Consider the following 17,088-nt stretch of genomic DNA (forward strand, 5'->3'; position numbering starts at 1 on the left):
AATTCACTTAATTAATTCTCTAACCTACGGGGTCTGTCAACTTTTTTTTTTACCTAAAGGTAAAGAGTAAATATTTCAGACTTTGCCTGATATATGATCTTTATGGCAATTGCTCAACTTTTCCTTTGTAGCAAAAAAGCAGCCAATAGATAATATGTAACTGAATGGGCATGGCTATCCTATATAATAAAGAGGTAATATGCAATTGACCATCACACCCTCACAAGATGGCCACCCCCATGTGGTCACACGATGGCTGCCCCCATGTGGTCACAAGATGGCCACGCCCATGTTGTCACAAGATGGCTGCCACAGGATGGATGGCAGGGGAGGGCAGTTGTGAGCAATCAGGCCTGCAGGGAAGGGCAGTTAGGAGCAAATGGGATGGCAGGGAAGGGCAGTTAGGCGTGACTGGGCCTGCAGGGGATGGCAGTTAGAGGTGATCGGGCCAGCAGGAGAGGGCAGTTGGGGGGCGATTGGGCCTAGCAGGGGAGCAGTTAGGCATCGATCAGGCTGGCAGGCAGAAGACGTTAGGGGCAATTAGGCAGGCACGCAGATGAGCGGTGGAACCAGCATTCCTGGATTGTGAGAGAGGGAATGTCCAACTGTTCGGTTTAGGCCCGATCACAATGGGATCGGGCCTAAACCGGCAGTCGGACATCCTCCAAGGGGTCTCAGATTGGAGAGGGTGAAGGCTGAGCTGAGGAACACCCTCCTCCAATGCACGAATTCCGTTCACTGGGCCTCTAGTCTACTTATATAAAAACCCTGGGTGTAACATCACGTCCAGAAGCGCGACCAAGCGGAAGGAAGTCAGTCCTGCAGGGGTCGTCTTGGAAACGGTTGCGCCCTTCCCCAGCTGTTTCCCGGAGGCGAGGTTTCAGGCAGGAACCCGCCCTCGAAGTGGAGCATGGAAGTACTGAGTCCAGCCTTCAAACCAGACCCTGACAGTAGGGAGGAGGCAGCCCCATTCCTCACAGAATCTGCTGTTGGATAGCTTTCTGTCAGTGGCCTGCCAGCCAGGAACCCCATTCACCTGCACTCTGGACCCTGACAGGAGGGAGGAGGGAGGAGGGAGCCCCATTCCTCACGGAATCCACAGGTGGCCAGCTTGCTGTCAGGGGCCTGCCAGCTAGGAATCCTATTCACCTGCATATCTGTATAAAGTTTTAATACATTATATTAGAGGTTGTGGTGGTACTGTTTTACCCACAGCGTCTACAGAAATTGCTGCAAATTTACTTCTTGGTGGAAACACCTTTCATTCCCAATATAAATTACCAATTCCATTAAATGGAACTTCAATTTCTAGACTCAATATAAAGAGTGAAGTTGCTAAAACTATTAAAGAGACCCAACTTCTCATTATTGATGAATGCACCACGGCATCCAGTCATGCTATAAACGCCATAGACAGATCACTAAGAGAAATTTGAATGTTGTATTTGGTGGGAAAGTTCTCCTTCTTGGAGGAGATTTTCGACAATGTCTCAGTATTGTACAACATGCTATGTGATCGGCCATAGTACAAATGAGTTTAAAGTACTGCAGTGTTTGGGGATGTTTCAGAAGTTGTCTCTTACAACAAATATGAGATCAGAGGATTCTGCTTATAGTGGATGGTTACTAAAACTTGGAGATGGCAAACTTGATAGCAGTTTTCATTTAGGAATGGATATTATTGAAATCCCCTGTGAAATGATTTTTAATGGATCTATTATTGAAGCTACCTTTGGAAATACTATATCTATAGATAATATTAAAAATATATCTAAACGTGCAATTCTTTGTCCAAAAAATGAGCATTCAAAAATTAAATGAAGAAAATTTGGATATACTCGATGGAGATTTTCATACATATTTGAGTGATGATTCCATTGATTCCACAGATGATGCTGAAAAGGAAAATTTTCCCATTGAATTTCTTAATAGTATTACTCCTTCGGGAATGCCGTGTCATAAATTAAAATTGAAAGTGGGTGCAATCATCAGGCTATTGAGAAATCTCAATAGTAAATGGGGTCTTTGTAATGGTACCAGATTTATTATCAAAAGATTACGACCTAACATTATCAAAGCTGAAGTATTAACAGGATCTGCAGAGGGAGAGGTTGTTCTGATTCCAAGAATTAATTTGTCCCCATCTGACACTGGCCTCACATTTAAATTGATTCGATGACGGTTTCCCGTGATGCCAGCATTTGTGATGACTATTAATAAATCACAAGGACAAACTCTAGACAGAGTAGACATATTCCTACCTGAAACCGTTTTTGCACATGGTCAGTTATATGTTGCTTTCTCTCGAGTTTGAAGAGCATGTGATGTTACAGTTAAAGTTCTAAATACTTCATCACAAGGGAAATTAGTCAAGCACTCTGAAAGTGTTTTTACTCTTAATGTGGTGTACAGGGAGATATTAGAATAAGTTGAATCACTTTATCAGTCATTGTTTGCATCACTGTTGTTTTTATATCATGTTTTTGTTGTTTTCATATCATGTTTTTGTCGTTTTTATATCATGCCTCTGTTGTTGTTATATCCTTTTGTTATTCTTTATTTATTAATAAGTTTATATATTATTTTTATACACATTTTACTTATTTCCTTTCATCTCTCACACTTCTATTATAGAGAAAGGGCAAATAGCAATATTAAAATATCTCCGCTAATTAATTCCCTTTTAATGTGCATGAATTTTGTGCACCAGGCTACTAATGTTCAAATAAAACTTTAGTTCAAAAAAAGGCAGTAGACTGGATTTGGGCCATAGACATACTAGTAGTTTGCCAACCTCAGATTTAACGAATTACCTCTATGTATGTTTCCCTTTTAGTTTTGTTATAAATCCTATATAATTGTTCATTTGAAAAGGAGATATCCCGAATGCCTGAGTAATACAATTGCTAATTAACTTTTCATGAACTCTACCTTGTTCATGCTTATATTTACTGCTAAAAAAGATTCCAAAAGGACAAAAATAGAACACTCAGTGAAGAATATGCAGAGAGTACAAAGACTTAAATTCACTTTATTCTGTGACAGAGAGGGGACATGAGCGGTATGAAATGATGTAGTAATGTCAAAAAAGATGAGCCAAAAATAGATCATTGGATTTAGCAATTAGGGAGTTATTGGTGACCTTCAAGAAAGTGGTTTCAATGGAATCATTGAGGCAAAAACTGAAATGCAAAGTACTTAGGCCTGATAATAATAAGCTATTGCAGAATTTCTTATATGAAACATAGGTTAATTTAAACAAAATATTATCTTCACTTAAACACCTTTACAGAATAATTTTCAGCCAGTTTAAGTAACTATATTACTAAAATAGTTTTGCCTGCAGCGTTTCTTTTCTGTGTAAACACATTTATTGATTAAATTCCCTGTGTCACACTTGAATTTAAAGCTGTGACCTGTGATCTCAAATTGACTTCCTGACAATAATGATTAGGCTATTGGGTCAGCAGCACAAATTTACTGATAATCTTTCTGGAGTAAAGTCAATGACTTTCTCCCAAAGAGAGAATCCAGCTATTTAAAAGAAGGTGGGGGAGTCTTTAATTGACATAATTTCTTAATCCACTTCATTTTCTAGTCACATATATAAACATATGTTAACTTTTTGCAATAATCCATAAAGTAATAATATTTATATTTATTACTTTGTCATGACAGTTGTATTTTATTTCAAGTATAACAAAAACTATCTCAAGACAGAATTAAAAAGTCTACTCTGATTTCTACTCTGTACAAAAACAAAATGGAATTTTTAACTTAAATATTAGAATATAAACAAGTGTAAAGAAATCAATATTTTTCATGGTTTTACATGGTTTATAATTCCTTTGTTTCAGTGATTATTTGATATTATTGAAATTGGTTTAATCTTTCTACTTCTGTCACCCAAAATTCAAAAATGTCACCTTATTTTGACACTTTTGAGTGGGTGGGAATTGTTATTTCTCTGCCTCTTCCTGCTCATCCGGACTCTTCTCCAGCTCCCAACCCTCTCTCCATTTTAGTTCAGTGCTATAGAATATCACTTGGTTGGTGGATTCCTTTTTCCCCCACGTTTTACACAGATATTTAACATAAATTCAATATAAGCTTCAGTTATAAATTTATTATAAATTTAATATAAAATTTGGTTTTCTATGTGAAAATATGATAGGCTATGAAGCTATATGATGACAATTTTATTTTTATTTGGAAGCATTGTAGTATATTCTCAAGGAATTAAGTTATACCTAAATATTTGTTATTTGTATAATTTTATTATTCAATTATTTATTATTTCCAATGAAATAAGATACATGCAAGTAACTTGTGACTCAAAAATAAATAGATGACAGCTTCTATTATCTTGTAACTAACATTTACATGGTGACATATATTTTAAAAAATATATTGATAGTCCTAGCCAGTTTGGCTCACTGAATAGAGTGACAGCCTGCAGACTGAAGGGTCTCGGGTTCCAGTCAAGGGCTTGTATCTCGGTTTCAGGCTCCATCCCACATACATGCAGGAGGTAACCAATCAATGTGTCTCTCTCACATGTTTCTCTCTCTGTCTCTCCTCTTTCCTTCCACTCTCTCTAAAAATCAATGGAAAAAAATATCCTCAGGTGAGAATTAACAAAAAAAATATATGAATATATTGATAAACCAATGTGTTAAGTTCATTATTAGAAGTATGAATAAGTGCTTATGAGAGAACAGAGTAGAAGGCTTTAATTTTCTCAATTTGATAAATTTTAATATTTATATTTATATTTATTATCCTCAAAGTAAACATACAGTTTCCAGTTCAAAACAGCATATTTCCACCCTGGCTTATGTGGCTCAGTTGGTTGGAGCATTGTCCCGTACACCAAAAGGTTGCAGGTTGGATTCCCAGTCAGGGCACATATCTAGGTTATGTTATGGTTTCCATTCCCAATGAGGGCATGTACAGGAGTCTCTCTCTGTCTCTCTCTCTGTCTCTCTCTCTCTCCCCTTCTTCTCACTAAAATCAATATATATATTAGAGGCTTGTTGCACAAAGAGATTCGTGCAATAGGCCTTCCCTTCCCCTGGCTGCCTGCACCGGTTTTCCTCCAGCACCCGGGACCCAGGCCTTCGCTCCAGCCTTCGCTGCTCCAGATGGAGCCTTCAGCCTTCATGGCTCTGGATGGAGCCTTCAGCCTTCGTTCGGCTGCTTCGCCCCTACGTATGCAAATTAACTGCCATCTTTGTTGGGTTAATTTGCATACTCTCCTGATTGGCTGGTGAGCATAGCGGAGGGATGGTTAATTTACATGTTTGTCTATTATTAGGTAAGATATATATATATATATATATATATATATATATATATATATATATATATATATATCAGACTATTTCCCTAAACTCACCCCACCTCCATCTAAGACAAAGAGATGAGAGCCTTTTGGTTATGCCTGTGTGTACAAAGAGAGTTATACCACAGGAGAGGAACTCCATAATTATGAATCTTATGGTTTATATGAGCCCTGCTATAAAGCGGCTACCATCCTCTCTTTCAAGAGGGTGAGAAACCTTATATTGCAAATGTTTTATTATTTGGAAATGTAATGTGAACTTGAATTTGAAATATAAGTGGATGTCTCTCAGATTTCATTTCTCCTTAAAAATAGAAGCCTGTGTATAGCTCTGAGAAGATAAATCTCTATCTATCTCTAAAGGTTGCTATTTATCCATCCATCCTTTTACATTCAAGACGTATCCTTTAACCCAGTTTCCAGTTTTCTTTGCCTAGACTAGCCTAAGCCTAGAGACACATGAGGGTATTTTCCCTACAGTTTCACACAGTTGAGGAAATAAACTCTTGAATAAATGACCTTAGAGCCTGGACTATTAGATCCATATGTTCACTACAAAAAAGGGGAAAGCCATTCTCAGCAGAAGAAACAGAAACATAGCAATGAGGAGGGAAGATCAAACATGATGGGATCTACATTCAGTGTTTGATAGAGATTATTTCTTGGAAATGGAATGTTAAGAGGAATTGAGAGTTTAAGAATATCTTTCTAATTTTACTCTATTTTAATATATTTATATATTATTTGCATAATAAATGTAAAGTAAAAACAGAACAGCAGACTGTCAGCCAGAAATCATGTCATTTTCATCGGGTGTTAGCTAAAGATGTAGCAGAACAGAAAGCCCATCACAGATCATAGGAATTTGTATGCATACCAGGCAATTTTGACTTTATTTTATAGGTACAGAAATTTCCTGAAAGTTCACAAGGAGGAAAGTGGTGGGATTATATCCAAGTTTTAGAAAAATCACTCTGATGAAACAGGTATGAGTGGGTGAAAATGAGGGGATTGGAAATAAGAGGACAAAGTGGCGGTTTGATGTTCAACCAAAGGATTTTAGTGACAGCAGAAGGGGTAGGAGAAGAGCAAGCATCTAAGTGATATTGGCTGGATCAAAACAGCAAGCCTTAGGGAGTGATGGGATGTGTGAATTACAGGGACAGTGGCAATCAGGGTGACTCCTGGCTTTCTCATTTGAGCAGTTGTGTAAGTGATGGTGCCATTAACTCAAAGGGAAAATATGGACATTTTGTTTTTAATTTTGAGCAAGTGAAGATAATTCTATATTTATACCTAAATTTCAGATTTCTATGAAAGAGCTTGATAGAAATATCTATTGGCACTTTGAAAAGATGGGAATAAAAGAGTCATTGAAAATTAGATATGCATTCACCTAGCGAGAACTAGAGGGGGAGGAAATTAAGATGCCTAAGCACACAACTAGATGCCATATAAAACTTAAGATCTGGAAGTTTGTGGCTGCTGGCATTAGTTCAGCAGCTCAACAATGTCAGATTCTACATCTCTATGATTTCGTAGATTATTCCCTCATAGTTGCCACTTCATGGTCATAAAATGGCAGTTGGAGCTCCAGATATCACACCCACTTTCACAGCAGGAAGAAAGGGCAGGGAGGTTTACCAGCCTCAACTGTTCCTTTTTGTCAGGAAAGGAAAAGCTTCTTCAGAATTCCCAGCTTTCCCCTTGTGTCTCCCGGACAGAATGTGGGCAAACAAGATTTCAACTGGCCAGATTACTGTTCCAACAAAATAAGGATTAGAACTGCATAAAGAGGGGGTGAAGAGGTGTTTGATGGTAACCTTAGTGTCGGACATTAAGAAGGACGGTGAGTCCAGCAATACTATGCTTGTAGTGTTCATTACATCAATTCCAAATTTTCCAGAGACAGAATAATTAATTCTCAGATTAATTGTTTTTAAAATAAAGTATACTTGTGAAGATTAATTATTAATTAGTACAAACATCTCCATACCTACCCAAAAGGACCAGCTATTTGAAATGACATGGTAACAAGCAGAGGCCACACTGTCTACTGTAATGTGAGGATGCCTGTCACCAAGCCAACGAGAAGGACAGCCAGACCAGAAATATCCCTTCCTTCTGAAACAGCACTTCTGAGGATGCGGATTAGGAAAGCCAAAAGGGAGGGCTTTGGCTATGGATTTCAGCACAATTCTACAGGCAGGATTATGATGGTAAAGAAAATTGTAAGGTGGTAACATAAATTGAAGCAAATAGATGAGGCTCTGCTTAATCAGATTGAATCAGGATAGTTCTAAGTGGTAGGTTTTGAACTGTGAATTTTTAAAGTAAAAAATTTAAGACTTCAGAAAAATATAGAAAACTATACTTTAGAAAAATATACAGAAAACTGTATAATTAGTATATTAGAAAACAGGGTACTCTCCTTAAAGGAATGAAGTCTTTTAATAATCACAAGTTTGCTTTTGTTTTGTTTTATATCATGGAAAAAATGATCTTGTTTAGAAATTTGCAATATGCCTTCAAATTAGAAAGGAAACTTTTGCCTCTACACTGTTTATGCCTTTTCCTTTTAGCAACTACATCAAGTTTTAAATATAATAAGTGGTGCTTCTGCTTATGTGCATTGGGAGGAAATAGATGAAGTCTTTGCTATAGGAAGTAATTGTTCAAAGGGTATGGAAAAGTAGACTTAATCACAGTTCAGATATGGAATGATGGTTCTGTGTCTAAAAGTAGCATTATTAAAACATGGTTCAAACCCATTGAAAAACTAGCAACTTTGATATTAGCTAGAACTGAAGAGGAAAGTTAAAAAAAATTCATTTTGAGAGAGGAAATTCTGAGAACATGTGCCCAAGAAAGCCAACCAAGTCATACATTAGTGTCCAGAGAATGTCATGTATCCAGCCAGTGCTCTCCTTTCACATAGCAGAAATCTTAATGGCCAATCACAGGGTAGCGCAGTACTGTCAGTTGCTGGAGACCAATATCTCAGAGTTTAGACAGCAGTTTCTGCTATAGCCACACAGTGCAGTTTTCCAAAGTTAGCACTGGACTGTAGTAGAATATACATATGCATTCAAATAATACCTGATTCTCTTGACAATGGCACTGACTTTGAGAACTTTTTAATAAATATTTTTCTTGCAATGAGCCAGCATCTGAGCTGAAATATGGATATTTATGGTTATGCCAAAGAATCTGTTAGCTCTTTTTTTAAGACTATGGCATAGTCTTTGTAGTGTCCACAAAGTGTGTGTTAGGCAAAAATATTAGAGCTTTAACTCCTCATCTTGTAGACCTTATTTTGCAATAGGTGATACCCAAGCTCTTAAATACTATTTCTTTCTTCTGTTACCAGCCCTGAAACATTTTAAGCTTTTGATCTATTTATGTAGTAATTATTTTCTCTATTGTTGAAAGTATTACAGATGTCCCCTCTATTTGTTTGTTTTTTCCCATTGATCCCTCCATCCTGCACCTACCCCTCCCAGGCCTTCACCACTCTATTGCCTGTGTCCATATCTATACTAATAAAAGGGTAATATGCTAATTAGAGTAGACATCTGGACATCCATCTGGATGTCCTTCCAGACAAAGCTATGGTGTTAGGGGCGACCAGGATGGCAGGGGAGGGCAGTTAGGAGCAACCAGGCCAGCAGGGGAGGGCAGTTAGGGGTGACCAGGCCAGCAGGGGAGGGTAGTTAGGGGAAACCAGGATGGCAGGGGAGGGCAGTTAGGGGTGACCAGGCCAGCAGGAAGAGGCAGTTAGGGGTGACCAGGCAGGTAGGGGAGCAGTTAGGGATGATCAGGCCAGCAGGAGAGCAGTTAGGGGCTATCAGGCAGGCAGGCAGAGGCAATCAGGAAGGTAGAGGAGCAGTTAGGGGCATCAGGAAGGCTGGCAGAGTGGTTGGGGGTGATCAGGCAGGCAGGCAGGTGAATGGTTAGGAGCCAGTGGTCCCGGATTGCAATCCCCTGTGGGATCAGGCCTAAACTGGCCATCAGACATCCTCTGAGCGGTCCGGGATTGGAAAGGGTGCAGGCTGGGCTGAGGGACCCCCCCTTCCCCCACCCAAGCACGAATTTTGTGCACCAGGACTCTAGGATGCATATAAGTTCCCAGTTAATTGGCTAATTACTCCCTACCCACCCACTTCCATCTTCCCTCTGAAATTCCTCAACCTGTTCTATGCTTCTATGTTTCTAGAACTATTTTGTTCATCTGTTTATTTTGTTCATTTGATTCCTCAAATGAGTGAGATCATGTGATACTTATCTTTCTCTGACTGACTTATTTTGCTTAGCATAATATTCTCCAGGTCCATCCACGCTGTTGCAAATGATGAGTTCTTTCTTTTTTACAACTGCATAATATTCCATTGTATAAATGTACTACCACTTTTTAATCCACTCACCATGCATGGAGTGCTGGGAAATGTAGTCCCATCTGGGAAGCCACCTCCCCATGACAACCCACACTGTGGAAGGGGGAGAGTGAATGTTTGGCACAGGTACCTAACTCCTCTGCCCCAGCCCCAACATGAGTCCCAGGTTTAGTGCAGGTGCTGTCTCTTTCATTCACTCACATGGGAACCACACTGATGCATGTACCGGCTCTCATGCCAGAGGCCTTGAGGGCTTCTCAAAGATGCAGGCTTTGCCTTTGCAAAGGTTTTGTCTTCTGTGAACTCCTTGCAGAGATTTTGAGTCCTCCTTGCTGTGTGGGGCCCCCCTCTACTTGCTCAGGATCAACTGGGTTGGGAGAACTAGTGGCACTTGGCTGTTTCCAAATCTTAGTTTTTGTAAATTATGCTTCTATGAACATAGGGGTGCATATATTCTTTCTGATTGGTGTTTCAGATTTCTTAGGATATATTCCTAGAAGTGGGATCACTGGGTCAAATGGGAGTTCCATTTTTAATTTTTTGAGGAACCTCCATACTGTTTTCCACTGTGGCTGCACCAGTTTGCATCCCCACCAGCAGTGTACTAAGGTTCCCTTTCCTACATAACCTCACCAACACTTGTCATTTGTTGATTTGTTGATGATAGCCTTTCTGATAGGTGTGAGGTGATAACTCATTATCATTTTAAATTTGCATCTTTCTGATGATTAGTGACATTGATCATTTTTTCATATATCTCTTGACCAATTTGGAGAAATGTCTATTCAGGTCTGCCCATTTTTTAATTGGATTGTTTGTCTTCTTTTGTTGAGTTGTACAAGTACTTTATATACTTTGGATATTAACCCTTTATCAAATGTATCATTGACAAATATGTTCTCCCATCCAGTGGGTTCCCTTTTCATTGTAATGGTGGTTTCTTTTGCCGTACAGAGCCTTTTATTTTGATGCAGTCCCATTTGTTTATTTTCTCCTTAGTTTCCTTTGCCCTAAGAGATGTATGGGTAAACATACTGCTATGAGAGATGTCTGAAACTTTGCTGCCTATGGCTTCTTCTAAGATTTTTATAGTTTCACGCCTTACATTTAAGTCTTTTATCCATTTTGAGTTTATATTTGTGTATGGTGTAAGTTGGTTGTCTACTTTCATTTATGTTATCTGTACAATTTTCCCAACACCTTTCATTGAAGAGACTGTCTTGACTTCATTGTATGCTCTTGTCTCCTTTGTCAAATATCAATTGAGCATAATGGCTTGGATTGATTTCTGGGTTCTCTGTTATGTTCCATTGATCTATATGTCTGTTGTTGTGCCAGTGCCACGCTGTTGTAAGTACACTGGTTTTATAGTATAACTTGATATCTGGTATTATAACCTCCCCAACTTCGTTCTTCTTTCTCATGATTTAAATGATATGATAAAATGACACTTTGTATTTATACAATAATTAATTATATAATATATTTTTCAAAAGTATGATTAAACACAGAGAAAGAAAAGGTCCTTTTCCTCCATGTCTAATAAATGACTAGAGACTCAGACCCAGCTTATTAATTTTTTCCATAGGATCTAAATTGAATCTGACAACTTTGTTAAAATTATAGGTCAGGTAGTTGATGCTATACTTTTTTTTGAAAACAATACCACCACTACCAACAACAACAAAAAAGCTTGTATGCCTATAATACAAATGCACATTTAGGAGAGAACCAAGATAGTGGCATAGGTAAATGCACGTACTCACCGCCTCCCACAACCACAAGAAAATTACAACTAAAACAGAACAACCATCATTCAGAACCACCTGAAAATTAGCTGAATGTAAGTCCTACAACTAGAGGAGTAAAGAAGAAAGTACACTGAGACTGGTAGGAGGGGCAAAGGCCTGGAAAGGGCTGGTCAGACACCCACATGTGGCATTTTTTTAAATGGGGAGGGATATCTTGGCTGTGGAGACCTCCTATGAGGCCGATGAGGAGCAAGGTGTCCCAGCCCCACACCAGACCTCCAGCGCAGGGTTCCAAAGCTGGGAAGAGAACTTTGGGTTGTAAAAACCAGTAGGGATTGTGGTTGAGTGACACAGAGACTGCTGGAGTCCCACACAGTTCCTCTTAAAGGGCCAGCACACACACTTACATGGTTCCACTTTCTCTGAGCTCTGGCACTGGGACAACAGTTTGGGGGAGTCAGGGATATATGGGGAGGAACTGAATTGTCTGACAGTGGGTCAGTAATACCGGGGCAGCTTACTCTAAGATGGGGGTGCTCACAAGGGTTATTGTTCTTGTGCTGGGACCTTCCCCATCTCAGAGCTAACTGGAAGCCATATCTGAGTTTCCATCATCCTGGAGCACACTGTTCACTCAGTGCTGGTGATTTCCTGAGACCCTGCCCCATCCAACTCATAGCCCCACCCAAACTATTTGAAGCAGCTTTTCCATATGAATGTCCTGTCCTGGCTCAGGCTTTAGACTCTCCTAAAAATCTCTCAAACAAGCATCAGTTGGCATCAATGCACCCATACCTATCAATAAAAGGCTTAAGACCCAGTATTAGTACCAGCCTGCCTTGCTCCACAACTTGGCCTTGCCTGAGCACTTCCAAAACCAATACAAGTAGCAGCCATTTGATTACTCTGTACTAGGTAGCTCCTGCTGGGTGGCCCCAGGCAGTGGCTGACTTTTCATCTTCTGGGAGGTCCCAGAGACAGTATACCTGGTGAACAGCCTTAGACAATACCAGATTTCAGTTCTATACATCCATGAGCAACACATTCAAGGGGCAGGCTTAGTGAGCACCAAAGCCCCACTGAAGCAAGTCCTGCTCCATAAGGGTGCCTCCTGCACATCAGCTCTTCCACCATAGTCACAGCTTGACCTCACAGCCAATTGGCCTGGAGGTCAACTCCTCCCAGTGATGCCAACAGCAATCAAGGCTCAACTATACGAAGACTGTACACACAGCCCACACAGGGGAACACCTAGAGGACCCTACAGAACAACTACCACCCAAGGTCATTCTACAAATTCCAGGAGACATAGCATACTACCTAATACATAGAAACAAACACTGGGAAGCCGCCAACATGTGGAAACCAAGAAACATGTCACAAATGAAAGAACAAAAGAAATCTCCAGGAAAAAAAAATGAATGGAAGCAAGCATACTATTGAATACAGAGTTCAAAACAATGGTTCTAAGGCTGCTCAAGGATACAGTAGGTCCTCGGGTTACGTCGGAGATCCGTTCCTACAGCGCGACATAACGCGATTTTCGCCATAAGTCGGAACCCACCTACATAAGCATTTATGTCACTCACATGGAGCACATACACAGAAGTAATGAAGTGAAACAGTAAAAAAAAAAAAAAAATTAGAAGAAAGATAATTCCTGACCTTTACCTGTGGTAAATAAATAATAAAAAAACATAAAGCACATATGTACATACGTCGAAATGACGGAACTTTTTTTTTATAAATAAATGGGAGATGGCGACGTAACCACAAAACGACGTACATCAAGTCCGATGTAACCCGAGGACTGCTTGTATTAATGAGAGCTTCAAGGGACTCAATGAGAGCTCCAAGGGACTTAGTGAAACTATCAAGGATCTTAGAATTTCACAGACATGAAAAAGGACCAGTCAGAAATTAAGCATACACTAAACTGAAATAACAAATAATTTACAGGGATTCAATAGTAGAATAGAGGATTCCAAGAATCAAATCAATGATTTGGAATATGAGTACACAAAGAAATCCAATCAGAAGAGCAAAAAGAAAAAATAATCCAAAAATATGATGATAATGTAAGGAACCTTTGGGACAACTTCAACTGTACCAATATTCACATTATGGGGGTGAAAGGAGAAGAGAAAAAGCAAGATATTAAAAACTTATTTGAAGAACGAATAACAGAAAACTTTCCATACCTGGTGAAAAAAATAAACTTACAAGTCCAGGAAGCCCAGAGAGTCCCAAAACAAGTGGAACCCAAAGAGGCCCACAGTAAGGCACATCATAATTAAAATGATAAGTGTTAAAGACAAAGAGAGAATCTTAAAAGCAGAAAGAGAAAAGCACTTAGTTACTTACAAAGGAGCATCCATACAACTGTCAATGATTTCTCAACAGAAACATTTGCTGGTCAGAAGAAAGTGGCAAGAAATATTCAAAGTGATGAATAGCAAGGACCTACAACCAAGCTACCCAACAAAGCTATCATTTCAAATTAAGATTCACAGACAAGAACAAGCTGGAGTTCATCACCACCCCATTTCAGTATTACATGAAATGTTGGAGGGTATTCTTTAAGAAGAGGAAGAGGAAGAGGAACGAGAAGAAGAAAAAATAAAAAATGTGAATGTGAACAATAAAATGGCAATAAATACATATCTATCAATAAAAAGCAAAATAAAAGAACAAGGAATCTAAATGAACAAAATAAACTGGTAAATTAAATATAAACAGAGACATGGAAACATGAACCAGGCTGACAAATCTCAGAGGGAAGGGAAGTGGGGGCAGGAAGAGATTAACCAAAGATCCGATAGGTATATATGCATTTCCTATGGACTCAGACAATAGGGTGGTGAAGGCTTGAGGTGGGGTGGGAACCAGGTGGAGGGGGACAATGGGGGGAAAAGGCAGATATCTGTAATACTCTCAACAATAAAGATTTTTTTTTAAATGCACATTCAATAACGATTGACTCAATGGTCAACTTCAGAATTTTAGAACATGTGAAAATGGAAGTTTTAAAGGTGGCTTCTTTCAAGTGCAGCATGGGCAATGTAATATTTGACAACTCTCATGTTTCCTATGGTTCTCATTGCATCACTTAAATTTCACTTAAATTTAATTGAATAAGAACCAGAATCTTGCCCCATGGTCTATAGTGTGAGGATGATACATGTGTGTCATGTGGAAAGTATCTGATTCTGCATTGTGCCTAGTAATAAGCTACTAAAGATTAGAGCCATCAAAACCAATGAAACCAAAATCTATAATTTTTGGCATTTGTGGGAATTGTTCTAAGAACATTTAGCCATTTTACTCTAATTTTCCTTCTTTATGGTCCTTAATGAAAGGGGAATATACAGCCCCCTTTTATTCTCTGTTATTGAGGAATATAAGCCAGATCTATGGCTGACCTCATATATCAATCTTATTCAACCTACAACAAAGGAGACAGGTATACGCCATGAATTTTTGTCAGATCAGATTCTGTCTTTAAAAGAGATTTAAGGTTGGCTTTGGTTGCGAAATAACTTATGTGGACTTTTGGTTAGAAACTTTAAGAGGTTTATCACAATTACGTTCTTACAGAGGCCTATGCTGTAAATAATAATTCTAATGACAGAATTTGTCGTACTCAAATTATGTATTTTTTTGGAATTACATTATTCTGGTTTTACCACAGTTTTACATATGAGATATGACCATAAACAAATGCATTTGTTTATTTTATTGACATCTGTGTATTGTCAAATAGACACATTGATGGTGAATTCATTTAGCCAGTTGTGTCTTATAGCCTGCTTTAATGTCTCTTTCTTAGAAATTGTTATTAAAGCTAGTTTATTAACTATAGGAAATCTGGCACTTGAGCTTTACCCCCCAAAAAGAGGAATACAAATTATATCTCAGCTTACTTGTTTATTTGTTTACTTATTTATAAATATTCTTAAATAGATATGATTCCAGGCATGATTTGACTTATTAAGAAGAAAATAAAATTGGAGATAGTCTACAGTGAGCTTATTCAACAAAGTAAAAGATGCTGCAGATTCTAAAGAAAATTTGCAGTTTAAGTGAGTTTAGATTAAAGTTATGTATATCAGAGAACAAATAAATACAACCTAGTGTGCCAAAACAGGAAACAAAACTAACAAATGATTACATTATCCCTTCAAACAACAAATTGGTTGTTTCCCTGGAAGATTGAGCCTTGTCTACAGGCCATTAATGACTATTATAAAAGTGAAAGAGTTTAGCTATCATGTGGAATATGTCTTCATTTCTGACTTCCATGACTGAGCTCAGGTGTTATGTGTGCCTAAATTTGCCTGTGGGGAATCTTTGAATCGCTTAATGGGATGGCCAATGGCAAGCTCTGCCCCATATTGACTGACCACAGCAAATCCTCTGCGTAACTAACATCCTCCAGTAGTAATTTACATCTATTCTCATGAAAATGTACCAACATCACGTTGTACTTTATTTTAAGGATATTATACATTAAAATCACTGCCACATTTAGAATTGTGTCCATCCATTTTATATGTGCATTTTCACTTTTTTAAATGATTATTATGCTCAGTGAAATAAGCCAGTCAGAGAAAGACAAGTACCATATGATTTCACTTATATGTGTAATCTAATGAACCAAATAAGCAAAGTGGAAACAAACTCATGAGAACAGACTGACAGCTGTCAGAGGAGAGGGTGTTGGGGGATGGGTGAAAAGAGTGAAGGAATTAAGCAAGGGAAAAAAAAGAAAGACTCATGGACATAGATAATAGTATGGCGTGAAAGGTGGGTGGGGGAAGGTACAAGAGGATAAAGAGGGGATAAATGATGATGGAAAGAAACTTGACTTGGGGTGGTGAACACACAATATAAGATACAGATGATGTGCGGTAGAATTGTATACCTTAAACCTATATAATTTTATTAACCAATATCACCCTAATAAATTCAATAAAAAATAAATTAAATGTGGGTTTAAAGCCATTCATCTTTGTTGATGTAAAGATAATGTGTAAAGTAAGGGTTATAGCCACAGAAGAGACTGATAAGCATGATAATGTTATATATTTATTTGGTTTTCATTTATAACCCTATAAATCTTCCACAAAGACCCTCTCCACAATTTCTTCAGGTGGCCTAAATCCTGCACTGCCGACTAACAAGAGTGAATAGTGGCACATGACTATTACATATTTGCATTATGGAGCATCAGCTGAATTTGGTGCACTAAATAGGTTATTAAACTAGATACATCAACTTTATTTAAAAACTTAAATGTGATAAAAAGGTATGATCTTTGATAGTCTTCTAGTAGAGGAATCAAAAGTAAAACCTTCTTCTGATATAAAGAGCTTTCCTGGCTATGTACATTTTATTTGGTGACAATAGTCTTTTAAAGTAACACAGGATTATAAAACTACGCTTAATTCCCCCAAACTTTTGAAATAGAAACGTATTAGAAAATAAATGTTAATAAAATATTTGGTAGCTCCTATACATATTAATTTTTGACCACCAAGATTTAAATTTCTACTGAAGTAAGAATAAAATCCACTAGATAGAATGGTTGTAATCTTGG

General features: G+C 38.3%; 1 pseudogene; it reads left to right on the top strand.

Annotated features, from left to right (window-relative positions):
* Positions 1–7,413: 7,413 nt before the first annotated feature.
* Positions 7,414–17,088, top strand: part of LOC102433164 — a 15,003-nt pseudogene continuing 5,328 nt past the window's right edge.

This window comes from Myotis lucifugus, unplaced genomic scaffold (genome assembly GCF_000147115.1).
Source record: "Myotis lucifugus unplaced genomic scaffold, Myoluc2.0 scaffold_120, whole genome shotgun sequence".
Taxonomy (NCBI): domain Eukaryota; kingdom Metazoa; phylum Chordata; class Mammalia; order Chiroptera; family Vespertilionidae; genus Myotis; species Myotis lucifugus.